Below are 26541 nucleotides of genomic sequence, written 5' to 3' on the forward strand. Positions count from 1 at the left end.
TCCACATCAGACTCAGTAGGGACCCTGCTTCTCCCTCTGCCTCTCTCTCCCTAATAAATAAATAAAATCTTAAAACAGTACAGAGACAAAATTACTTTTCACAACCTTAGGAAAGGGCCATGTTGGAGGCTGATGTATTACCTCTAACTAAATCCAGCACTTCTGGATTTCCCCATAACACTGGAAAAAAAATGCTATTGAACATTAAATGAAGTATTTTTCTTATACTCAGGGGCCATGTTATATGTAAAATATATCCCTTTAGAGGGTGCCTGGGTGTCTCAGTTGGTTAAGCATCAGCCTTCAGCTCAGGTCATGATCCTGGGGTACTGGGATGGAGCTGGGCTCCCTGCTCAGAGGGGAGTCTGCTTCTCCCTCTGCTGTTCCCCCCTGCTCATGCGCTCTCTCTCTCCCTCTCTCATAAATAAATCTTTTTTTTTTTTTAATGCCCTTTCACACACCAGACTTAGCATGGCATCGAATGGCCTGGAGAACTCAAGGCTTACTCAAAGAACTTCAGTTTTATGCCACTCTTAAACTCACCACAGTGTATAAAGTCATTGAGAACCTTCTGAGCAAGATCACCCTGTGCGCTGTTGGGGTGGAATTTAATTCCAGTAAATTAAATTCACCTGTGATCTCAAACCTTTATACCTGGTGGTGATAAGAGTAACTTCTCAAGGTGTTTTTTTTGTTGTTTTTAGCACTTACTCTGGACCATATAGGCAGCATGCACTTACGAGTAACAATTCTCATGGCATTGAGCAAGGTATATTATCATCATCTTTATTTTAAGGATGAGAAAGCTGAGGAGCAGAATAGTTAAGGAAATTACCAGAGGTCACTTTGCCAAGGAGTGTCAAAAATCAGGATTTAAACATCACAAATGCTGTTAGCCACCAACCCATGCTAACTTACAGTCAATATGTGTTGATGACCCAAAGCTTACAAGTAATAAAACTATGTTGACTTTAAAACTGTACAGTATCTGGCTTTTGTTTCAGGTTGCTTTTTTCTTTTTAAGATTTTATTTATTTATTTGACAGACAGAGATCACAAGTAGGCGGAGAGGCAGGCAGAGAGAGAAAGAGGAAGAAAGAGAAAGAAGAAGCAGGCTTCCTATTGAGCAGAGAGCCCTATGCGGGGGGGGTGGGGGGGTGGGGGGCTGGTCTTGATCCCAGAACTCTGAGATCATGATCAGCTTGCTTTTTAAAAATTATTCATTTCTACATTTTTTTCTTTGCATAGTCAGAGGACAAGTCAAGAAAGTGAAACCGTCAGCCATTTGTACATAGGAGTCTGGTCATACAAACCTTAGCTGTACCAACTGTTGTATTACACTAATCCAGGAATGCTAGTCACACAGAACAACATGAGACTGGTGCTCCCATTCCAGAACTCTACAGAGTGGTCAGTGCCCTGGCCTTCTTGCTAGTCATTGGATTTATCAGAAATGTTGCCTTTATCAAATAAAAACATGGTATCTTTAACACACTGGTTACATTCAGTGCTCGACCTCCAGACATTCAGTGCTCGACCTCCAGATTCTGCTCCTTGTACAAATTTAATACACAGAGATGCCAATAAATGTGTTGACACATTTGTTACAGCCAACGTAAGCATGAGGATTTCAGCTTGGTGAACTTTGTGCCCATAAATGTGTTTGTTTCTCATGCTTATACAGAAAGCCAAACTTGAGTTCAGCATCAAACCTGTTGTGAAAATTTAGTGTATCTTTTTTAATTAGGTGGGGATTTTTCCAAAGATTCTATTGTGTAGTGTTAATAATACAATCATAAAAATGGCTAACACCAAATGTCCAAGTAATCACAGTAGTCCGCTGCCTATAAAAGTCTTCGTGAAAACAGAAGCACTGTGTTTCTCAACTTTCTGGCGTGAGGTTAATTCAGAGAGTCATTCGATCTTTAGCTCTTGACCTCAAAATTTATCTCCCTGTAAGGAAGGAGAAGAAGGAAAAAAACATCTGCTCTGTCACTTGTCCGGAAATGAAAGAAAGAAATGGGATATACTCAGAGTAAGGTAATAAAGTGAAAACACAAACTTTTTTCCCTAAAGGGCCATTACCTGTAGACATTGTTGATATTATCAATAAAGAAATGCTTACCTACTCTCTACAAATGATATCCTGTCCCTTACAATGATTGCCCATCATGAAGAGGTAGACATAGTTGTTGGAAAATGACTTAAATTGTTTTCAAGTTCTTTGGAAGATCTCATGTAAATTCATTGGTGACTCTGGAACCATCTACTATGCATTTAGGTAATGAAAAATGTATTAGTTTCACTACACAAATGTATTAGCTTCCACTGTGTAGTTAAATGAAAAATGTATTAGCTCTACATATAAAAATATTAACATTCATTCTGTGGCATTTTTCTCTCAGACATTACTGCACTTGAACTAGTCTGTAACAGAAACATTGCTTAAAGTCTCAATGCTGGAGAATTGCACTTTAAAAAAAAAAATCTCTTAAGTAGCCAAAAATATTTGTGTCTACAGTGGTATTTGTTTATTATGGAAAATAAGCATTCCTTCCTAGAAAAATGCTGTTTCAGAACATTCACTTCTTGTTTTGTGTTAGATGCAAAAGAAGGATATTATTTTTAAAAAGCTATAAATGATTACATACTTTAATCATTTGGATTTTTTTTTTTAATCTGGATTTGAGAGATCAAGATATTCTCTTTAGTGGAAAGACATGGCATGAACCACTCAGTTATTGGAGGGATTCACTTTTGGTAGTAACTAGATATATACATCAGTGAGATAGATCACTCTGCATTATCTGGACAATTTTTTAAAATTTTCATGAGTTTTATCTTCTTTCTTAAACCATGTTGCTGTGCTTAGTTTAAATGGAACATTTCCTACCTAACTATTCAGTGCCAACACTATGGATAACTTCTTTTTTTTTTTTTTTTTTTTTTGATTTGATTCTTTTTCAATGTTCCAAAATTCATTGTTTATGCACCACACCCGGTGCTCCATGCAATAAGTGTCCTCCACAATAAAAATACCTTTCCCTTAACATCTCCTTGAAAAATAACCTGTTATATTTGATGGGTTGATCTGATAATCTCCAGTGAAACATATAAGTAAAGTTACAAAGAGAGTGTGAGGTAACAAAGTGTAATTTGAAATCAACATATGTTCTTTCAGTTTTTCTTATTCCCACAGTTTTATTTTTCTCTATTAACATTATAGTCATGACTTACCTCCCGCTAAACTATAGCTTGGAAATGAAGATTTTAAGAACAAAAAAGGGGTGCTATGTATATTCACATACCCATTTATTTTGCATCCACACATAACTTTCATCCCATGTGTCTAATAGCACCTTCCACCAAGAAATAACTGGATCCCAATTCTCTGTCCTTTTGTTCTCCTTTTTGTGGCTGGAACGTGCCCACAAAGGATTGCTAGCTGGAGGGCCACCCAGCATCTGCCCCAGTCTTTTCCTTCTCTGGTTTCTGGCCATATTTAGAGCTTGCAAATCCCCTCTCCTCTGTCCCTTTTGTTCTGGCTGAAGAACATTGAATATATCTATCTATATTAGACATAGAGGGGCACCTGGGTGGCCCAGTGGGTTAAAACCTCTGCCTTTGGCTCCGGTCATGATCCCAGGGTCCTGAGATGGAGCCCCACATCAGGCTTTCTGCTCAGCAGGGAGCCTGCTTCCTCCTCTCTCTCTGCCTGTCACTCCACCTTCTTGTGATCTCTGTCTGTCAAACAAATTAAAAAAAAAAAATTTTTTTTAAATAACAATAAATAAATAAATTAGATATAGAAAATAAGATATTGGTAGCCTGTTAGGGATTGCACAATCATTTTCCAGAAGTCTGAGACACACAACCTGATAAAAATCTACTAGCCTCAAAAGAGAAGAAAAACCAGGAATTGCTTAAATTATCTGAGTTAACCTGAAATGAAACATTTCACAAAACGAAGAAAAGTCTTTTGTAAAGCATTTTGTTATTGGACAATTTCCAAACTCCCAAACCTAAACTCATTATTATTTTATAACAGCCCCATAGTCTTCATATCAACAATGAAATCCAAATAAGCTTATAAAATCCTAACAGAATGGCAAGTACTAGGTTTTTAAGCATCAGATTTTATGAAGACCATTTTTTGTTTCATTCAGATGCATTTGCTGCTGAAGGACAAAATAGTATTTACTCTCTCAAGGGCATTTGCTTTAGAATTAATAATGCTTGCCCATATGTATCTCTACATTTGTTTTTAATTATTTAAATGTAGGACAGTTTCCATTTTCTTTACATACATAGGATTAAAAAAAAAACAGTTCACATACTAGTATCCTCATTCACCCTACTTCTAAGATAAGTAGAATATATACATTTTGGTTATTGTTTATTATTCAGACTGTACAACACAAGAGCCCTGAGGCCTTAGGGTATCATTTCAGGTTTGGTCCCTACTTCAGTGGGAGACATCAAGAACCTTTGAAGATGCCTCATATACCAAGCTCTCTTGGGATTTGCATTCTGCCTCCTGACTGTTGCCATCCTGCTCTTTCAGCTCCTATAAATCCCTGGTTGTTGGCCATTCTCTTGGAATCTTAACTACAGTTGTCCCTAGGCATGTGATAAAAGGGCCCTCTGCCTGACCTCTAATGTCCTTCTAGACCATGCCATGCCTAGATATATTTCCTAAACTTTTAGTCTCCAGTTACAGAAGTTGTCCTTAATGATTCTTTATCTAACACAAGATCTGAATTTGATCACCAACCTACATGTTGGAATAGAAAAAGCCAGAATTTGGAAGGCATACTTGGAATCAAAACCCATTGTACTTTTCAGCTGTATGAGCTTAGATTGCTAATCCCTCCAACTATGAATTCTTCTTCAATAGAGGTAGATAAATGATGGGCCTTTAATGAGTTATATGTGTGAACTGTCAAGCACAGTTCAACACATATTGTAGGAATTTAACAAATGGAACTGTTGTTTTCTTCTTGTTTGACTTTAAACTTCAGTTCACTGGATACGTTTCTCCATTTATGGGGCACCCGGGTGGCTCAGCAGGTTAAGCATCTTCCTTCGGTTCAGGTCATGGTCTCAGGGGCCTACGATTGAGCCCAGCATCGGGCTCTCTGCTCAGCAGGGAGCCTGCTTCCCAGCTCTCTGTGGCTGCCTCTCTGGCTACTTGTGATCTCTCTTTCTCTGTCAAATAAATAAACAAAATCTTTAAAATGAAAATTTTCTCCATTTGCTTCTGCTATATGGTGTCCATCTCATTTGGCTTCCAGTTCATGACTCTATGTAGATTCTTGAAATCATTTAGCTGTCTTTGGTCCCTTGACCATAGTATGATGCAGCAATCTATAAAAGGAGCTAGATGGTCTTACAGAAGATCTTCATCCTTGTTTGTGGCACAAAGCTCCAAAACCCTAGGAATTGCCTAAGTGGTAAGAGTGATAATGGTGTTTTAATATTCATAACAAACCCCTTTCAACCACACCTAAGTTTACATTAATGAGGCAACTTTTGAAAAGTACCTAATGATGGGATTGATTGCCAGGGGATCTGACCATGTGATTGGAGGAGTGGAAGTTTGAGTCTCACCTCCTGACCTCTCGGGAGCTGAGAGGAGCTGGAGATTGAATTGGTTGCCTATGGATGATTAACAGGTGAAGAGCGGTGAACTCGTGCCCTGTCCCATCCCTATGCATCTCTTTCATCTACCTGTTCTTGGGTTATATCCTTTTATACTGAAGTGGAAAATCTAGTAAGTAAAATGTTTTTCTGAGTTCTGTGGGCCATTCTAACAAATCTGAAAGGAGGGGGTCACTGGAACCTATGATCTATAACTGGGCCGTCAGAAACACAAATGACAACCTGAACTGACAACCTGACAACCAGCCATAGTGGGACACCCCTCTGGAACTGAACCCTTATCCTGTAGAATCTGAAACTCTCCAAATAGATAATATCAGAATTGAATTGAATTGAAGGACCCCTGGTCAGTGTCCATGGAGAACGAGTTAATTGCTAGGTAGTGTAAGAGATGCCCCCACACATTGGAACTGGGTACACAATCAGTAAAGGCCTTTCTTTTTCTTTGTTCCTAAGCTTACCTTCTACTTTTGGTTTCACGTGGTTCAGTGTTGTGCCTCTGTCCCCCAACAAAGCTATAGCAAGAAAAAGTTTTCATTACTGTAAAATCTAGATATGTCTTAAACATTTTTAAGCCCTTCAAATTTATAATGGAATTTTATGTGTACCAAATACAAGGAAGGTGTACAAATTGAAGATTTCTGGAGGGAATAAATATTTGTTTCTTTTTCCACTTTAGGACATGCATTCACACATGTCATTATATTAAAAAAAAAAACTGTGAAATCAATAAACTTTGACACTTATTCATTATTTTTAACTGTATATACAACTTCAAAACCAAAGCAAAGCAAATTTATTTGTATGGAAACAAATGTAATTAATGAAGCCATTTAGCTAGACGAACAGTTTGATGTCTTAATAGGCATTTCACACCCAGCATGTTGACCTGATCACCTCATTTTCTCCCCTAAGCTATTTTGCTTATAGCCTTCCCCTTCTCAAATGATGGTAACTTTATCATTTCTACTGGGCCGACCAAAAAACTGAGATCCCTTTTTGGTTCCTTGCTTTCTGTTACATTTTTGGTCAGTCTGTCGCTTTATCTTTAAAATATATTTGAATCCAGCTGCTTCTTCCCACCTTCCATGCTACCAACCTGATCTGAGATACCAGCAAGTAAGTATGTCTCTCCTCCAGTACTAAAATACTGTCCTAACTGGTCTCCCTTTTGCTTTCTATATTCTCTTCTACAGTCTGGTTTTCATGCTTCTACTGTATACTCTATACAGTTCATTCTCAACACAGTTATCTCAGTAATTATTTTAAAATGCAAACCAGGGGCACCTGAGTGACTCAGTCAGTTAAGCATCTGCCTTTCACTTGGGTCTTGATCTTAGAGTCCTGGGATCAAGCCCTGCATCAGGCTCCTTGCTCAGCAGGGAGTCTGTTTCTCCTTCAGCCCCTCACCTGGCTGATGGTCTCTCATTCTCCCTCTCTCTTAAATAAATAGATAAATTTTTTAAAAAAGCACACACACCAGAATATATCATTCCTTTATTCGAAAACTTGCATTAACTCCCTGTTTTACTCCAAGCAACATTATAGTCTGTACAATGTAATAACAATAGCCTGCACTGTGTAATCTGCACCTGTACCTGTACCACCTTCCCTCCCGTAACTAGCTCCTGATTCTATTCTGTCCCAGCTAGGAAACAAACCCTAGGCTTGTATCTGCCTTCAGACCTTGGCTCTTCCTATCTTCTGCATGATCTATTCTTCCCTTAGATAAATTATTGGCTGATTACGTTCATCTCTTGCTTCAAGCTTTGTTCGGGTCCCACCTTCTCTATGCAACCTATCCTAAACACTGTGTATCATACTGTTTCCTACCCAGTTCCCTCTACACTGTTCCATGTTCTCTTTTTTCTATAACACTCATAAAGCTATCACATGCTATCCATTTTACATATCATATTTGTTTCTTGTATCTCCTTTTCCCCCTGAAATATAAACTCTTCAAAAGCAAGCCTTTTTGTTTTATTCACTGATGTATCCCAAGCGACGAAAATAATGCCCAACACAGAGCAGGCACTCAATAAATACTTACTGAATGAAAACATGAATGAATAAATGAGATTTTATGTCAAATAAATTCATTTTTAAAAGTTTAATACATTAGGGTTTTGTTGGGTGGGAGGTTTGTTACTATTGCCATTTCTGTGTAAAGTTGAAATACAGAAGAGAAAATAAAATCTCACCAGTTATCTGCTTTCATACAGATAAAGCCAAATGACTGAATGCTTGACTGGGTTGACTGGTTGTTTAGACTTTTTTTTTTTTTTAATATAATAGCCTAAGGAAAAACTAAACTATTTGACTTCCACCCCCTCTCCCCTTACTAGAGCTAGAATCCTCAAAATGGCACATAATACACCCTTGGTTTTTAAAGAACTTAGTTAATTGAATTCATTGAACCAAAAATACAGTGAAAATCATCAACATTTATATGTAAAACAAAATCTGTTTTTGTCTGACTTAAAAGAGGATGTAGCTGGGGGCTAAAGGATTACAAACAAGAGAATGATCTGACGTAGGTTTATGGTGTTTTTTTTGTTTTTTGTTTTTTGTTTTTTTCATGCACGCTTTCTAAACTCTGAAATGACAGTATTTGGAAATACATTACCTGATGGCAAAGTGTGCAAAGTTGAAGAGTTTAAGTTGAGTAACAGAAGCAAATACTAACATGTCATACATGAGAACTACTATAGAAACAACAGAGCAAAAGCTGAACTCTGTAAAAATGCTGTAGCTTTTAGGAAACCACATTCTCTACTTTCAAAGATTTTGTAAGGTCATGTACAGGTTAGCCTGGAAAGAATAAGATCTTCCACCTAAAGGAGATAAGCAGTTGTTCTACAGAACTATGTCTAGCATGGATTATATAATCAGGAAATGGTGGGTTTGTGGAAAGAATAGGATGTGAAAGAGGGAAAAAAATGTAAAGAATCAGAGGTTACCTTATACAGTTCTTAGGGGAAGACACATCAGGTGATGGCAAATATTACTTGAAAACACTTGTAAAGCTAAACAGGGACTGCCATATAAAAATTAGATTCAAGAACAGCTCTTGAATGCCCAAGGGCAGCTTATATGTAAGTATAAATGTGTATACACACACGCACACACATCTATATTCCTATATATTCCTATATAGATGTGTGTGTGTGTGTATAGGCATACAGATGTATGTGTGTGTGTGTGTGTGTGTGTGTGTATAAAATACACATACACACATAAGCTTATAATATACACAGTGTGTGTGTATATGAGAAACACTAGGAATGTCCTTTATCAAAATTATTAGCATCACTATTCAGCTCTTGATCTCGGATTTTCCATTACTAACAGGTAATTTCTTTATTGCCAAATTTTGGAAGCAGAGAGGCCCTTCTAATGAGAGAACTATTCCTAGGATTCTATGTCCTATCAAGACCTGCTTTTAAATGTGTCACATTTGTTAGGTCACTTTTCTCACTAACTGCAGGCTGCATTAGGATGCTGGGTAGGGGGTAAGACAGGACAAGAATGAGAGTGTTTAACAGGAAGAAAGAAAAATTAGAAGGTGGTCATGCAGACTTTTCTTTCCTCAGTTCTGCATTGTCATAGCACTAAGATGAGTTCTGCCAGATTGTTCATTACAACTTAGTATACTCACTTTTACCCCAAATAAATGTGATACACTACTCCAAGTATATGTTTAAAAGAAAATGCAACAAATGCAGCCAATTTTAAATGCTATGTGCTTGGCCACTGCCAAATCATTCCATTAATCTTGATAGGCAGTTCCTCTGTAGCATGTGAGTATTAAAATCCCTATTGCATTTATCTATAGATTGGAAATGATTTGTATGTTCTGTTGGTATTTCCCAAGGGGTACATATTATTCACATATTTCACAGAGATAGGAAAGGAGGAAACATGTAGATTATCCAGATTTTAAGCTTTCACTTAAAAAAAAAAATCTGGGTTATTGGGGAGCCTTGGTGGCTCAGTTAAGCATCTGCCTGTGGCTCAGGTCATGATTCCGGGGTCCTGGGATCGAGCCCCAGGCTGGGCTCTCTGCTCAGCGAGAGCCTACTCCCTCTGCCTGCTGCTCCCCCTGCTAGTGCACGCACTCTCTCTCTCTCTCTTTCTCTCTTTGTCAAATAAAAAAATAAAATTTTAAAAAAATAAAACATAAATAAAAATCTAGGTTATTTTATTCCCCATGACTGCAGGAAATACCTGATTAAAATAATCTTGACATAGGTCACATTAATAAATTCTCCTATGGAGAGCGTTAACTTCATCAACTTGAGTCCCACCCACCTCATGCATCTCCATCATTTCAGTCTTAATGTTAACATTGGTCCTTCCAATTATTTTTACACTTCCTCTTCAGGATGCCCCTAGTTCACAATCCTGGCGATATACTGTTACTCTGCAGAGTCCCTCAGAATGTGGCAAAGTTCATAGCACCATGAGTTACAATGCAATTTGATGCCCTGGAGGTGAATTTTGAAATATTTTTTCTTTGTTGGTTTGCCAGAGTTTATTTGATGCCAACAAGGAAAATTGTTTAGAAGCTAAGATTATATCATAGCCTGTATCAACAGATGGGACTTTAAAAGCCAGTCAGATTGCAAGCCATATTTGTATGATGTTAAATAATATATTTAATTATATCAGTACTTCTTTCACACCTTAACTTCAGTGGATCCCAAAATATTTCATGAAAACTTAGGGAGAAGACACTCTCATTCCTCAAATAAACTACATAAATTATATAAAGTATACTGCCTCTCTTCAGTGTCAATAGTGTCTATCTTGACCATATTTTATATAGATATGTATACTTAGAAACAGGTATGCATCTGCATCTTCTGTGCATATTTATATTATGACCAAATCTAAAATATTTAATTTCCTGCCTCTCACTTGCTTTCTCCCCAGTTTCTCTGCTCTTTTTCCTCACCTGTTTATTAAAACTCTGCCCAAGAGGCACTCTATGTTCTGATTGCTTGGATCCCTATTCAAAATCCACTAACAGACTGCTTTGTGATTTGGGGCAAGTGACCTAGCCAGTCTAAACTTGTGTCCTCTCCTGGAAAAGAGTGAGGGCAATAGTACATACCTCCTAGAGTAGATGTGATTTTATTGAAATAATCCCTTTAGAGCATGACACACAATAACCTGTCACATAGGAAGTGCTTAAACAATGGGAGCTGAGCTGTATCCTCTCCATGGAGCACTTTGTATCTTCACATGTTAATCTCTTCCCCTCAAGTGACCTCATAGTGCCTTGCTATTAGAAAGGTCGTATTGAATTGTGTTCTCTAGTGCAGTGACTTGCACACACACACCTAGCTTCTGTGTCACTGAGCAATTGCAGAGCTCCTACAACGCAGACACTGTGTTAGATGCTCAGGATGAGGTAGTAAAAATATAGGCATGGTATTCCTGCTTATCTTCCACCTGGAGAATACAGATAATGAAAGAGTTAATAGATGTGGCATAATTTGAGATGGTGGTAAGGGCTAGGATAGAAATAAAAGAGGTGATATGAGAGTTACTGTTTCTGTTTGTATGTGTAGAGCTATATTACTAAGAGTAGAGTGAGACCACACTATTGTTTGAGTGTCTCTTGATGCTCCCTAACTGTCCCTGTCTGAAGTCACAGGCTGCCTATAAAAAGCTGCTATGGCTCTACTTTCTAGCTTAGGGACCTTCTAGGGGAGCTGTTTCCTCCCTCTCATTCAAATTAATTTGCTCTTATCAGATTTAGATCCATCTTCTCCTTATATCTGCTCACTCATTGTCTCTTCCATTCTACTCAGATTGCAGCTATTGTCTGCCTGGCATTGATTTCGGGATCGTCCCAAGACGGTATCACTAGCTTAGATCCCTCTTTATGATGCCATGTACTACATAGCTGGACAGCAGGAGCCCAGAGCCAGGACATCTGTTCTATGCCCTGTCTCTACACTTGGTGCTCCTCCTTGCCAGGGACAGAAAAGCAGATAAGGAATCCCCTAAGGGTAAGTTCTAATTATCTCCCTGAAGAAAAGAACTTGGGCAGAGAGACTCAACAACAGTACCAGCTGTCATTGCTGATTTTTACTTTAGAGATTGAAAAGGGTTTCACAACACTTGTTCCTTAAAATGAAGTAGAAGAGATCTTCCTTTGGATAAATCATTCCAGAGCCTTCTTTCTCACAAGCTGCATGGAGTTTGGTTTCTAGTACTCTTTTATCAAGAGCTCTTTTCAGAATCACTCCTGAGACTCAGAACCGAGGGTGAATGCTGATGACAGAGGGAGATTATAGGTGTTATTAACATGCTTATTCTATCTGTTTACCTGTCACTTGTCTGTTCATCTGTCCATCTGTCTGTCTGTCTGTCTCTGTCTCTCAAGATGTGTTTTTTATGTGCCCACTTTTCTGGAAAATACCCATGTCTAAACCTAAGAAGATGAAGAAGGCTAAGATGGAATTGGATTCCTTGGATGAATCCATGCCTCTGTGGTCTGTCTACGGGAAAGTCACAGAAACATTTGGGCTGCCTAAACAAAAGTCATTGAAAGTAGATCCACTCTTAGTGTGGCTACCTCTGAGAACACTGGCTTGATATTTCTGTGTGGGCCATATGTCAGTGCTGTCTAATGAGGTGAACACAGTCACTCTTCCATATTGAAAAAACCAACTAATCCCTCATCTTGTAGTTCGCAAACATCTAGTATTACTCTGCTTGTTCTCTATGCATGAGTTTCAGGAATTAATGCTGCCTTTGACAGTTAAATATTCAAAACTTATTTGTTTAAGTGGCAAAGAAAATAATTTTAAAGTTGGGTGGTGGAAGGGGTTGCTGAGTTATATTGAAAGCATTTGATTAAACAGATTTAAGAGCCACAGCTAAATTAATAAAAAACTGGCACACTTCACCTACCTTTCTTTCTTATTTTTCAGACATGAAAATTGCTCAGACTTCAAGTCTAGTCTGTGTGAAAGCATTAAGTGTTTCAGAAATCAACATGTTCTTATCAATCTATTGTGCTCAGGGGGGAAAAAACCAACTTGCAACATTATTTCCTTATGTTCTAGAAACCTGATAATACCTTATTGTACATCAGGAGTATAAGCAGATTTCATTGTAAAGAGGTTCTTGTGACAAGATCTGTGAAGAACATTATGTTATTAACTTAGACGTCTGCACTTACCAACATAGCTTTTTCAAGACAATTTTTGTTGGGCTACAGGTGGTTATTTAAGACAATCAATTTACATAGAACAATTTATTCTTTTTTCATGCTGTTAAAGCAAATTGGTATGTAATTAGATTTATATACTGAATAATCTCATTTGCATATCCAATTAATTCTTCCTATTTTAATTTGCTAGGGTTGAATTCACATTAGTAGTAAAAATAACACTTAAATTATCAAGGACTCGAATTTTCCTTTGCTGTAATTTGTTCAAGATGTTCCATTTAAACATTGGTCCCAAGCATTCTTTTCAGAATCTATGGGGAATATGTGAAAGACTTTACTTAAAAATGCCCTTCACCAAAAATCGCAAACTTGAGGCATGATGTACAGGGAAATGGATGGTATAAAGCCACTTCCGGCCTCAGTACACAATATTTTTCAAGACAGGGGAAAGTCAGATTCCAGGTTTTCATCCTCTGACCTATTTTCACATTTCAGAGTATGTTTAAACACAAAACCACACACATACAAAAATGATGTCTCTTCCTAAATGCTTTATACTTCTTTTTCAGTTGTATCACTTCAACGATTGTGGCTTATTACTAAAATAGAAAATGTATGGCATTGGGATTCAGACACACCTGGGCTTAATATGTTTTTCTGCTTTTGCTGACTGATGTTGGGCAACTGGCTTTATCTGAGAGTTAGTGTCCTCATCTATACAAAAGGGAGTCATATATAATTTGCCTTTTAGAATATGGTGTAACATATAAAAGCATTTGCTAACGTTGCAGTAGAAGATCCTCAGTATGTAATTGTATCTGGTCTGTACTAAAGATGCGTTTACTTTCTAAGGCTCAATAATATTTTTCTTAAGCTCAGTGGACATCTATTTATTTATTTATTTATTATTTTAAAAGATTTTATTTATTTATTTGACAGACAGAAATCACAAGTAGGCAGAGAAAGAGGAGGAAGCATCCTCCCTGCCTAGCAGAGAGCCCGATGTGCTTGATCCCAGGACCTTGGGATTATGACCTGAGCCGAAGGCAGAGGCTTTTTAACCCACTGAGACATCCAGGCGGCCCTCAGTGAACATTTATTAATGATCATTCTCATGGTCAGATACATAGAGTCAAACGTTGGCTGAGCATTTGGTAGGAGTTACTTAGTCTGCATGACTCATTTTCTTCATTTGTAAATTAGGAATAATAGAAGTATCTACATCATAGAATTATGATCATAACTCTTAGAATATTTCCCAGCACAGACTAAGCAGTCAATAAATATTAACCATTGCTGTCATTGTTATCATCTTAAAAGAATAAGCACCTATATCTGAGGTGTTTTGAACAAGGCACTACATATTGGGTAGCTTACACAACAGAAGTTTATTGTCTCTGTTACAGAGAATAAAAGTCCAGGATCAGGGTGGATGTTGGCAGGTTTCTGTTTCCGCTGAGGCCCCTCTCCTTGGCTTGCAAAGAGCTGCCTTCAGACATTTCTTCTGTGTGTGTCCAAATTTCTTCTCCTTAAAAGGACATAGGTTAAATTGGATTAGGACCTACATTTTCATTTAATCACCACTTTGAAGGCCCTGTCTTCAAATCACTCAGTCTGAGATGATGAAGTTGATCGCTCCAATCCTTTGATTTTGAGGGAACCTAGCTCAGTGCATCATACCAAGTTAGAGCTTTCTTTATGTGTGGGAGCTATCCTGACGCTCTGCCTTCAGAATGCATATCATAATGAAAGCATACCTATTTTTGTAAGGTATTTAAAAAGCATATATAATCTATGCCTTATCTAAAAAAAAAAAAAAAAAAACTCTGCTCTGTTTCTGTGGTTACAGTCATTCTTTCAAAATTGCATGTTTATTTTCTCTGCTCTGATCCTTAGCTTGTGTGTCAAACTCATGTAGTAGAAAGATCATAATATTGATGGTCCGGACACCTAGGTTCACATTCAGATTTGCTATTTAGTATACACATAAATGTATTATACAAATATATATGCAGGGATTATGTAAACTCAGGCGTGTCATTTCACCTCTGTGAGACTTTCTTTTACTTATCTGCAGAAGGGAACACACAACCTCACAAAAAGATGTTAACTAAGACAGGGCTAAGAAAAGAACTTTGCAGCCTCTTAATTGCCACACAGACACCAACTGTCTGCTTATTTAGACGGCAGTATGATTTCTATCGTCTCTTTTACAATGGTTGTTAGTTTACAGCTACTAATATGAAATGGCTTTAACGGTCATTTTGGAAAAGACATTTACTTCATTGCTAAAGCACTAAGTCTACAATTAAATGCAGGTTTCTTTCTGGATTTTAAGTAAACTGTAATTTGCAGATGACACTGAAGCAACTTGCCATGTTCTGTTGTATACCCATTTTATTTTTTTTTATTGTTTTTTAAAGATTTTATTTATTTATTTGACAAGTAGGCAGAGAGGCGTGAAGAGACAGAGGGGGGAAACAGGCTCCCTGATGAGCAGAGAGCCCGATTTGGGGCTCAATTTCAGTATCCTGAGATCATGACCCAAGATGAAGGCAGAGGCTTAACCCACTGAGCCACCTAGGCACCCCTGTATACGCATTTTAGAAGACAAATCTTTCCAAGTCATCACAGGGTATATATAAGAACTACAAAGCAAATTCTCTAAAGACTTTTTTTTGGCGGGGGGCGGGGTCAAATACCACCTTCCCTTTGAACCACCATCTACATATTATTTTAATGTCATTTATACTATTTAGAATGCCTGTATCCTGTGATCTTGTGTGTAACTTTCAAATAACCTACAGATATTTGAAAACCTGTACCAGTTTGGAAGATTCATTTCAGTTTCGAAGATTAGCAACTTTTTTTTATAAGACTAGAAAGGCTTAGCATTCTATAAGTTTGAGTGACCTTAACATCTAATTCATTTGTGATCCTGTTACTAGACCCTTTACATCAGAAAAGGATATCAAAATCTTTATTAACAGAGATTGACTAGCCAAGGATAGAAATCAGCAAAACTGTTTTAGTCTTTTTCTTTGTTATAGTTTCCCATCTGCCAGAAAAAGGATTCAAGAGTCGCCACCATAGCCAGATAACTGGTCCACATCTTAGAGCTTCCTCTCTTACAGTGAGGGTATAGGTGGAGGAAAAATAATTTCTTAGGATTCTGTCTGATTCATTTCTTTTCTCTGTGATCCCTTTGTATCTTAAATCCATGGGTTTCTTTAATACTTTTTAAAAAACTTTTTTTAACTTAAATTCAAGTAATTAACATACAATGTTACCACTAGTTTCAGGGGTAAAGGTCAGTGATTCGTAAGTCTTCTATAATACCCAGTGCTCGGTACATCACTTGCTCTCCTTACCGTGCCATCTTTAATGCCATTACTCCTCCCTTCTCTCTAAAATACTGCTTTGTCTCGTAGGCCACCTGTGTATCTGTCAGTCATCCCATTCTTCCAGCTCCATGTAGACCCACCCTTTTTACTTCATCAGGAAAGAGCTCCTACTCTCCCATGCCGTGGATGTTATGCGGAAAGAAAAACTGTCTTCCTCTGGTTGGGTAACATTGTCAGGACCACCAAGAAAAATGAGAGCAGAAACGAGAAAAACTTCACCCAATCATACATTTATTCACAAAACAAATAATTTGTATGTGCCTATAGTAATTGCCAAGAATTCTGTTTAAAAATTGCAGTCCTTTCCCCGGGGACTTGCTAATCTAAATAGATGCCACCACCCTGCCCCCCACAGTGAAATATGGTAGTACTGGCCAGAGAATGGGCCCTGACAGCAGTGTAGCTACAGTGAGGCACAGCATCTAACCCAAATTCAACCCTTTGGGGGCCATGGTAGGATGTGGAATGGAATGAAAAGGTGGACTTCCCAGAGGACATGCTGCCATTTCTAGACACAGGAGCCTTAACAAAGAAACCTGGGCAGGGGCCCAAAGGGTAGAGGGACATGCCTGATGACTGTGAAGCAAGGAAATAGTTGTATTTGGTTCCAAGGGAACCCACACTTAAGTATGGTAGGTAGAAGTTTATAGTGTAGATGGATTTTTTATGTTATTTCTTATCTGTTGTTTATCAAAGTACGCTTCCCAAACTATACCCTTATTATCATGCTCTGGTTATTGTTAAAAACATGTATGATGGATCTTCTCTTAGGGAATTTTCTGTATGGTTTGTGTTTTATTCCTCTAAATATTTAAACTATTGGTAAATCCTTGTCCTTTAGTGTTGTATTTATTTTTGGCAATAGATAGCTTTCTATTTTTAGAAGAAACTTATTCAGAACTAAGTCACAGTAAACGTCAGTGATCAAGCTGGGTAACACCATTTTTGGTCAGAAAATGAATTGTGACTGTAAATTAGTAAGGCTAACTTTCTTACATAGCTTATAAATCAGTTCTCTGTCCAGTAAAAGAGGAGTGTGAAAACTCACATGAGATGATATATGTGAAAGGCTTTTTTTTCCATTGTAGATCACTCTGTAAAAATAAGGCCTTACTTAATTTGTGTTAATTATTAAATTATATTTCAACATACTGCTTTAAAATTGAATAAATGTTTTAGATTAACATCGTAATCACTAAATTAGTTTCTTTAAAAATTGTTCATTTGGTGGTTTCTACCATTTAATCTGTAGATTGAGCTCATTTCAATTGCATATTTTGAATTTATAAGACATATGTTAAGAGCATGGGGAGCCTGGGTGGCTCAGTTGGTTGTGTGTCTGCTCTTGATTTCAGCTCAGGTCATGATCTCAGGGTCCTGGGATCAAGCCCCACATCAGGCTCTCTGCTCAGCAGGGAGCCTGCTCCCCCCACCCCCCGACCTGCCTGCCTCTCTGCCTATTTGTGATCTCTCTGTCAAATAAATCAAATCTTTAAAAATAAATAAGTAAATAAATAAAAATAAAAAGAAATTTTTAAAAAGAATATTGTTAAATGAGGAAACTGAGGCTTAGGAAAGAGAAATAAGTAACTTATGTAAGGTCACCAGGGTAGTAACTGGTGGGCTAGAGAATATAATTCAGATTTTTTGACCCTGAGTCCTCTAATTTTTGCTCCTTCCACTCATGTAGGTCAAATGATTTATCCTAAAATATTCCTTATTCTCATATTTTCTCTCCCAAACCTCTGCCTTCAACCTCCATTAGCCTACACAAGACTGATGCCCCTTTTTGCTTGTATTCCTTCCATCAGTTTTAGGGTTGGGCACTAGATAGATGAACTTCTAAATGTTAGCAATTTTCTCTTCTTTAAGAATCAGTTGATCAGTTTTCTTTGCCAAACCCAGGGTGTGTTTTTGATTGAGTTAAGATTGGCTATGTAGAGTCAGTAGCAGTTGCAAAACAAGTTTGACAGGATAGGTGCTATAGAAAAGCAGAGTTTGGTTGTTGTCATTATATTGTTGTTTATTTTGTTTTTGCTTTGTTTCTTTTTCTCTTGTTATCCTTGGTAGATAAAACTAACCTGATCATCAGACTTATGTTTGCTAATTTCCCAAAGGCCTTGCTTTCCTTCCTCAAAGCAATTAATTGCTGAATTTCTACTCCAGGGTTGAGTTTTACCTACTCCCTCTGCCCCAAAGCTGAGCTACAGGATTCAAGAGGGACCTGGAAAGCCATTGAAAAAGAGTTCTTTACTGCGTTTGCAATTGGTGTGTTGCCATTGCCAACCTCTTTGTAATTTATAGAGCACAATGTCTAAGAAAACACTCTCAAGGTTGGGAGCCTCTTAAAAGTATATAGATCGCAAAGCTCAGGAAAGATATTAATTTTTGTTATTTAAATTTAATTTAAATTTTGTTAATTTCAACATTATATTGTTTGTAATCATGATGTGGAAAGAGCATAAAATTTTTGGTTTAAGTATATGCTTTATACATCATACATTTTCCATTAAACATGCCATTAGCCACTGTAGTAATACCACTGTGTTAGGGAGACACATCTTTGTAGGAGATGGCCACCTTAACAATTATTTTCATTTTCTCATGTCACACAGATATCTTTTTCCTTCACTTATTTTAAATTCTGAAGTTGAATTTGTTGATAGAATCCATGACACAAAGCAAAAGATTCTGTTTGTGGAAATAGAAAGGAGTATGTACATGAGGGGCAGGGTGTTTTTTGCTTGTTTAGTTCTTTCACTACAATTTTGTTTTTGTTTTTTACTGCCGAAGGATAGCAAATTGGCAGGTGTAAATAAGGTTCTAGCTAGTGTCATATTGTATTTACAATCAGTTATCATGGGTTAAAACAGCTGCAGTGCATAGGAAATTAGGTGCACTTCTGTTAAGACTAATGGAAGCTTAGGGGTCCCTGGGTGGTTCAGTGGGTTAAAGCCTCTGTCTTCAGCTTGGGTCATGGTCCCAGGGTCCTGGGATCAAGCCGGCATTGGCATCAGGCTCTTTGCTCAGCAGGGAGCCTGCTTCTCCCTCTCTGTCTGCCTGCTTGTGATCTCTGTCTGTCAAATAAACAATAAAAATCTTTAAAAAAAAAGAATAATGGAAGCTTATTTTCTGATTTCAAACATACCTTGAATATACTTCTTCAGCCTATTGTCGCAATAATTCCCACTAACTTTTATTAAGTATATACAAATGGGTTCTTAGGGATCTTGTTGTTTGTGTCTTAATTTGTACTTGTATAAAGTTTAAAATTTTGAATATTAAAAAATTACGTGGTTTCGAATCACAGGATGTATTCCTTTCTCCCCCATGTGTTTTTCTACCTTGCATCTCCCTTTTCCAGAAGACATAATAAGGTTAGCCCAATGGTATTAATTCTAAGAATGAGCAAAAATGGTGTCATTCTTTCTGTTCTTTCTCAGAGCATAGTCAGTTGAAGCATTCAGCCCTTCCTTGTAGTATGTATTTGGTGAATAGTATTTTGTTTAGAAAAGAGAAGAATTGTTTGGAAAGAGTGTTGAGGTTTTACTATATGCTGCTTTATTTGCCAGCCCCACAAAAAATCCTTTCTAATTCTCGTTAATTTAGGTAAGAGATCTGGATTTAACTTTGTAAGAATAAATAAAAATCTACAGTCCTTTCTGGAGGGTCTGGGTCATAACTCTTTGCTTCTCCTATTATCTACTTCATGGAGCCAGATACTATGCCCTAGTTTTAACACTGGGAAAAAATCTGACCTGTTCACATATTACTTGCAAACTACATTCATTCTGGAACAAATAGAATTTTGTGAATCAGAGGAACATCTCACCCTAATATTCAGATGGCTTTAAAAAATTTTTTACCTACATAATTTTTTTTGGGTGAAATGTGTACTGTTCTAGAGGTTTAATGTCTCACATGGTCACTTTCTCTCTAAAATGTCACAACCTCGGGGTGCCTGGGTGGCTCAGTGGGTTAAGCTGCTGCCTTCAGCTCAGGTCATGATCTCAGGGTCCTGGGATCGAGTCCCCACATCGGGCTCTCTGCTCAGCGGGGAGCCTGCTTCCTCCTCTCTCTCTCTGCCTGCCTCTCTGCCTGCTTGTGATCTCTCTCTGTCAAATAAATAAATAAAATCTTTAAAAAAAAAGAAAAAGAAAAAAAAAGAAAATGTCACAACTTCTAATTGACAGAGATCCTGAAATTTCAAAGAATTTAGAAAATTTTTGTTTTATGCCTCCTCCCTCCAATGTGATACAGAATCTTAATCAGAAGCTCACCATGCCTTTTGAATCATTAACTCTGAAGGAAGTTCAGGTATGTAAGGCTTGGGAGATTCATAGCTGTACCTGCAAAAAGCAATCTTGTCTGCTAAAGAATGTGTGTGCACTATGGCGTCACCCAGGGTGCGTGTGCCTGGTTTTCTATTTTTAACATTTTTTAATGACAGTCTGTCTCTTTGGTTCTATCTGCCCTTCACCTTTCTCAGAATGAGATTGATAGTGAAAGTTTCTCTCCTGTTCTATTCTCATAAAAGTTGAATTAAGGGTCTTGATTTCGCTTGAAAGCACTGTAGCACATTACCTCATATTCCTGTGGTGGTCTCCCTCTGTTTCTATTTCCTGTTCCTTCTATATTCTGACATTTAGGTCAGTTCAGTAAAAGCACACCACCATATTGAGATGCCTGACTTCTCTATACTACAGACAGGAAGAGAAGTTTTAGGAACTGCAACAGAGGATTGCACACTGCCAGAGAAATTAGAAGTGATGGGATATGAATATTTTGACATGTAATAGCCTAGTACCTCTTTGCCAGAGGACAGTGGTGAAATGAATATGCAAATCATCACAGTGTTACCAAGTTTCTTTTGACTCTTGCTTTCAGGGCAATTCCATTTGGGTTGTTAGCTTTCAGATATTTGAAGCACTGTCACATGGAGGAGGAAACTGACTTGTTTGCAATAGCCCAAGACCTTGGACACGTGGTGAAAACTGAAGACACATTCTGCCTCAGATTGAGGATTTGCTTTCTCATAATTTGAGATATCTAAAAAATATCTTTAAAAAAATAGAATGAAGAGGAGGAGAGTGTTTTGCTGTGGTGAAGATGTTAGGATTGTGGCAGGAATTGTCTGTATTATCTGGCAAGAATGTTGAAGAGTGTGAGTAAGCATCCTGTGGAACTTTAAAAGCAGAATAATTGTGATATAAGTTATAAGAAAAGGGCAGATAGCCTCTCATTTCACTTGGTGATAGTAGGTGAAGATATGCAAATACATCAAGACGGAAAAATGTCCAAGAATTTGAAGATAATTAGGAATGGATGTAAAAGGTAACTAAGGGTAATACTATTTTTCCCATGCAAAAAGCAGTGTGACCTAATCTCAGATTGAATTGCCCAGAAGCATCATCAGATTCCTTATGTGCTCCTGTCTTAAGTGCATGTTTCACCAATTGTAATCAAGCAAGGGTTTGTAGTTACGACTGATTAAAATACACTTTCTTTCAAGCCCCCTAATTCCACAAAGACATTAGCTATGTCTGTTCCCCTTTTGAATCCCAAACTCTAGTACAGTACCTGGAACACAATAAGAACTAAGTAAATATTTGTTGGATGAATATATGAATGGATATATTTTGACAGTTTTAATGTGACAAAAATTTATTGGAAAAGCAGCTCTCAAAAGGGAAGTCTAACTAATTAGTATTTTTGATTTATATGCTTCCCAGTCGTCACTGAGTATCTATAACAACTGTATATTGCGAATGCTCTATAGATTTTTTTTTTTCTCTCAAAATACTACTTTGCCTTTGGAACCATCATCCGCAAGTTATTTTAATATCATTTACACTATTTTGGAATGCCTCTATCCTGTGATCCTTTCAGACAGCCTACAGATATTTGAAAAATTCTATCAGTTTCTTCATTTCAATTTGGAAGATGTAGCTAGAGGAGCAGTAACTGGAACTCAATGGGAATATAGAGACACAAATGTGGATAGGAATTCAAGTACTCGTGCCTTACCAGCCATCTTCCTTTTTCTGGGGTAGAAAGACTGCCAGTTTTAAGTAAGTGGTTTTCCTCACAGTTCAGGAGAATGGCTCATTGGGAGTTCTGGTCAGTACTTTCAGATTCAAATAAGCAAGCTCTCTGAAAAATCTATACATAATGCAAAATAATTTAAGATTACAGTGGTCGTCTGATGAGATCTAGAACAGTTCACCTACTCCTACTTGGCAATAAAAATAAATTATATGATGGGACAGCCAACTATTACAGCTTGGAAAACTGTTAAAGACTAAAAATAACTATATAGGTTAATGCCATGAGGTACTTGACCAGACAGGCATATTTTTCCAATTCTAGGGGTAGAAAGTGTCTGTATACAATACAGCATGTCAAAAAAACAAGTGAAAATGACCTCTAGCTTTGAGGCACTTACTGAAGAACCTATTTTAAGTTGAATACACAAGCCAAGATAATACAGGCAGTTTGATAAGAAACATTAGAGAAATCTATAACATGAGGCTTTTTATTATAGGTTTATTACATCAATCTCTCCAGTGGGTAATGGAACTTGTAAATATACTCTTATGTAGGAGTCTCCTTGCGGGCGTTTTATTCATGCTGAAGTAAGCACAGCAAACTTATTTGCTGTCAGGGTACATTGAATTTAAGATTAGTATTTATTTTGGTTCTAAGGAGGTTTTGCTTTTGTGAATTGAACGTTGGATCAGCTGCACGGAAACAAGATAGGACTGCAGGGAGCACAGGAAGTAAATTAGTTTTTTGTAAATACGCTTTCTGTAAACCTAAGTATTTAGTTAGCATGGGATGCATATGTGTGGTTTCTCGGATGGGTGAGTCATACATCGGATGTGTGTGTTTATGGCTCTGTGGTTTGGATAGAGACTTTCAAAATAATATGCTATAGCCAATGTTTCTGATACAAAGAGTTCTAGGGTGAAGAAAGATAGAAAATAATAATAATAAAATATTTTTACAAGGGAAATTATTTTTTTAGGATTATTTATTAATTTATTTGGCAGAGCGAAAGAGAGAGGGCACAAGCAGGTGGAGTAGCAGGCAGAGGGAGAGGGAGAAGCAGGCTCCCCCTGAGCAAGGAGTCTGATGCAGGCGCCATCCCAGGACACTGAGATCATGACCTGAGCTGAAGGAAGTTGCTTAACTGACTGAACCACGAAGGTACCCCTAAAAGAGAAAAATTTAACCTCTTTTGACAGACTTTATTAATTTGGGGGGGGCATGTGAATAAATAAAACCCTCAAGGGTCATCCAGCTATACTCTGCTTTCCATAAAATGGGTATTATTCCAACCTGTCCTGATACTCAAGAAGAGTCTATCAGGAATAACTCAACCCATAAGAATGACTTGCCAGAGAACGTTTTTCCATTTCTTTGTGCCTTCCTCAATTTTCTTTTTTTTTTTTTAAAGATTTTATTTATTTATTTGACAGAGAGAGATCACAAGTAGGCAGAGAGGCAGGCAGAGAGTGAGAGAGGGAAGCAGGCTCCCCGCTGAGCAGAGAGCCCGATGTGGGGACTCGATCCCAGGACCCTGAGATCATGACCTGAGCCGAAGGCAGCGGCCCAACCCACTGAGCCACCCAGGTGCCCTTTCCTCAATTTTCTTTATGAGTACTTTATAATTTCCTGAGTATAGATTCTTTGCCTCTTTGTGTAGGTTTATTCCTAGGTATCTGATGGTTTTGGGTGCAATTGTAAATGGGATTGACTCCTTAATTTCTCTTTCTTCTGTCTTCTTGTTGGTGTATAGAAATACAACTGATTTCTGTGCATTGATTTTATATCCTGACACTTTACTGAATTCCTATATGAGTTCTAGCAGTTTTGGAGTGCAGTCTTTTGGGTTTTCCATATAAAGTATCATATCATCTGCAAAGAGTGAGAATTTGACTTTTTCTTTACCAATTCGGATGCCTTTTATTTCTTTTTGTTTTCTGATTGCTAAGGCTAGGACTTCTGATTGTTGAATAGTAGTGGTGATAGCAGACATCCCTGCCATGTTCCTGACCTTAGGGGGAAAGCTCTCAGTTTTTCCCCATTGAGAATGATATGTACTGTGGCTTTTTCATAGATGTCTTTGATGATATTGAGGTATGTTCCTTCTATCCCTACACTGTGAAGATTTTTGATCAAGAAAGTGTACTGTACTTTGTCAAATGCTTTTTCAGCATCTATTGAGAGTGTCCTATGGTTGTTGTTCATTCTTTTATTAATGTATTGTATCACAGTGATTGATTTGGGGATGTTGAACCAACCTTTCAGCCCAGGAATAAATCCCACTTGGTCATGGTGAATAATCCTTTTAATGGACTGTTGCATCCTATTGGCTAGCATTTTGGTGAGAATTTTCACATCTCTGTTCATCAAGGATATTGGTCCGTAATTCTCTTTTTTGATGGGGCCTTTGTCTGGTTTGGGGATCGAGGTAATGCTGGCCTCATAAAATGAGTTTGAGAGTCTTCTTTCCATTTTTCCTTTTTGGAACAGTTTCAGGAGAATAAAAATTAATTCTTTGTTAAATGTTTGGTAGAATTCCCCTGGGAAGCCATCTGGCCCTGGGCTCCTGTTTTTTGGGAGATTTTGGATGACTGCTTCAATCTCTTTACTGCTTATGGCTCTGTTCAGGTTTTCTATTTCTTCCTGGTTTAATTTTGGTAGTTTATACATCTCTAGGAATGCATCCATTTCTTCCAGATTGTCAAATTTGTTGGCATATAGTTGCTTATAATATGTTCTTATAATTGTTTGTATTTCTTTGGTGTTGGTTGTGATCTCTCTTCTTTCATTCATGATTTTATTAATGTAGGTCCTTTCTCTTTTCTTTTTGATAAGTCTGGCCAGGGGTTTATCAATCTTATTAATTCTTTCAAAGAACTGGCCTACCAGGTCTCTGGTGGGCCACCAGGTCTGGCCTACCAGGTTTCTGTGGAGAAGATTTGTTAATTTGTTCTACTGGTTTTTTAATTTCCATTTCATTGATTTCTGATCTGATATCTATTATTTGTCTTCCCTTTCTGGGTTTAGGCTTTTTTTGATGTTCTTTCTCTAGCTCCTTTAGGTGCCAGCTTAGGTTGTGTATTTGAGACCTTTCTTGTTTCTTGAGAAAGGCTAGTATCGCTATATATTTTCTTCTCAGGACTGCCTTTGCTGTGTCCCATAGATTTTGAACAGTTGTGGGTGCCTGGGTGGCTCAGTGGGTTAAGCCGCTGCCTTCGGCTCAGGTCATGATCTCAGGGTCCTGGGATCGAGTCCCGCATCGGGCTCTCTGCTCGGCAGGGAGCCTGCTTCCCTCTCTCTCTCTCTCTCTCTGCCTGCCTCTCCATCTACTTGTGATTTCTCTCTGTCAAATAAATAAATAAATCTTTAAAAAAAAAAAAAGATTTTGAACAGTTGTGTTTCTATTTTCATTTGTTTTCATGGATTTTTTTCAATTCTTCTTTAATTTTCTGGTTGGCCCATTCATTCTTTAGTAGGATGCTCTTTAACCTCCATGTGTTTGGGTTTTTTTTTTAACTTTCCTCTTGTGTTTGAGTTCTGGCTTCAAAGCATTGTAATCTGACACTATGCAGGTAATGATCCCATTCTTTTGGTACCAGTTGAGACCTGATTTGTGACCCTGGATGTGATCTATTCTAGAGAATGTTCCATGTGCACTAGAGAACAATGTGTATTGTGTTCCTTTGGGATGAAATTTTCTGAATAGATCTGTGATGTCCATCTGGTCCAGTATGTCATTTAAGGTCTTTATGTACTTGTTGATCTTTTGCTTGGATGATCTGTCCATTTCAGTGTGGGGAATGTTAAAGTCCCCTACTATAAAAAAAAAAAAAAAAAAAAAAAGTCCCCTACTATTATTGTATTGTTGTCGATGTGTTTCTTTGATTTTGTTATTAATTGGTCTATATAGTTGGTTGCTCCCAGGTTAAGGACATAGATATTTAAAATGTTTAGATCTTCCTGTTGTACAGAAACTTTGAGTGTGATATAGTATCCTTCATCATCTCTTATTATAATCTTTGGCTTAAAATTTAATTTATCTGATAGAAGGATTGCCACCCCAGCTTTTGATGTCCATTAGCATGGTAAATGGTTTTCTTCCCCCTCACTTTAAATCTGGAGGTGTCTTTGGGTCTCAAATGAGTTTCCTGTAGACAGCACATTAATGCATTTTGTTTTTTAATCCATTCTGATACCCTCTGTCTTTTGATTCGGGCATTTATCCCATTTACATTCCAG

At 37.6% G+C, this 26541-nt stretch overlaps 1 protein-coding gene across 7 annotated transcripts in view; it reads left to right on the forward strand.

Annotated features, from left to right (window-relative positions):
• LOC132011507 (contactin-4) overlaps positions 1–26541 on the forward strand; it is a 941143-nt gene that overhangs the window by 496245 nt on the left and 418357 nt on the right. The gene's annotated exons all lie outside the window — the stretch shown is intronic.

This window comes from Mustela nigripes, chromosome 2, assembly GCF_022355385.1.
Source record: "Mustela nigripes isolate SB6536 chromosome 2, MUSNIG.SB6536, whole genome shotgun sequence".
Classification (NCBI taxonomy): Eukaryota; Metazoa; Chordata; class Mammalia; order Carnivora; family Mustelidae; genus Mustela; species Mustela nigripes.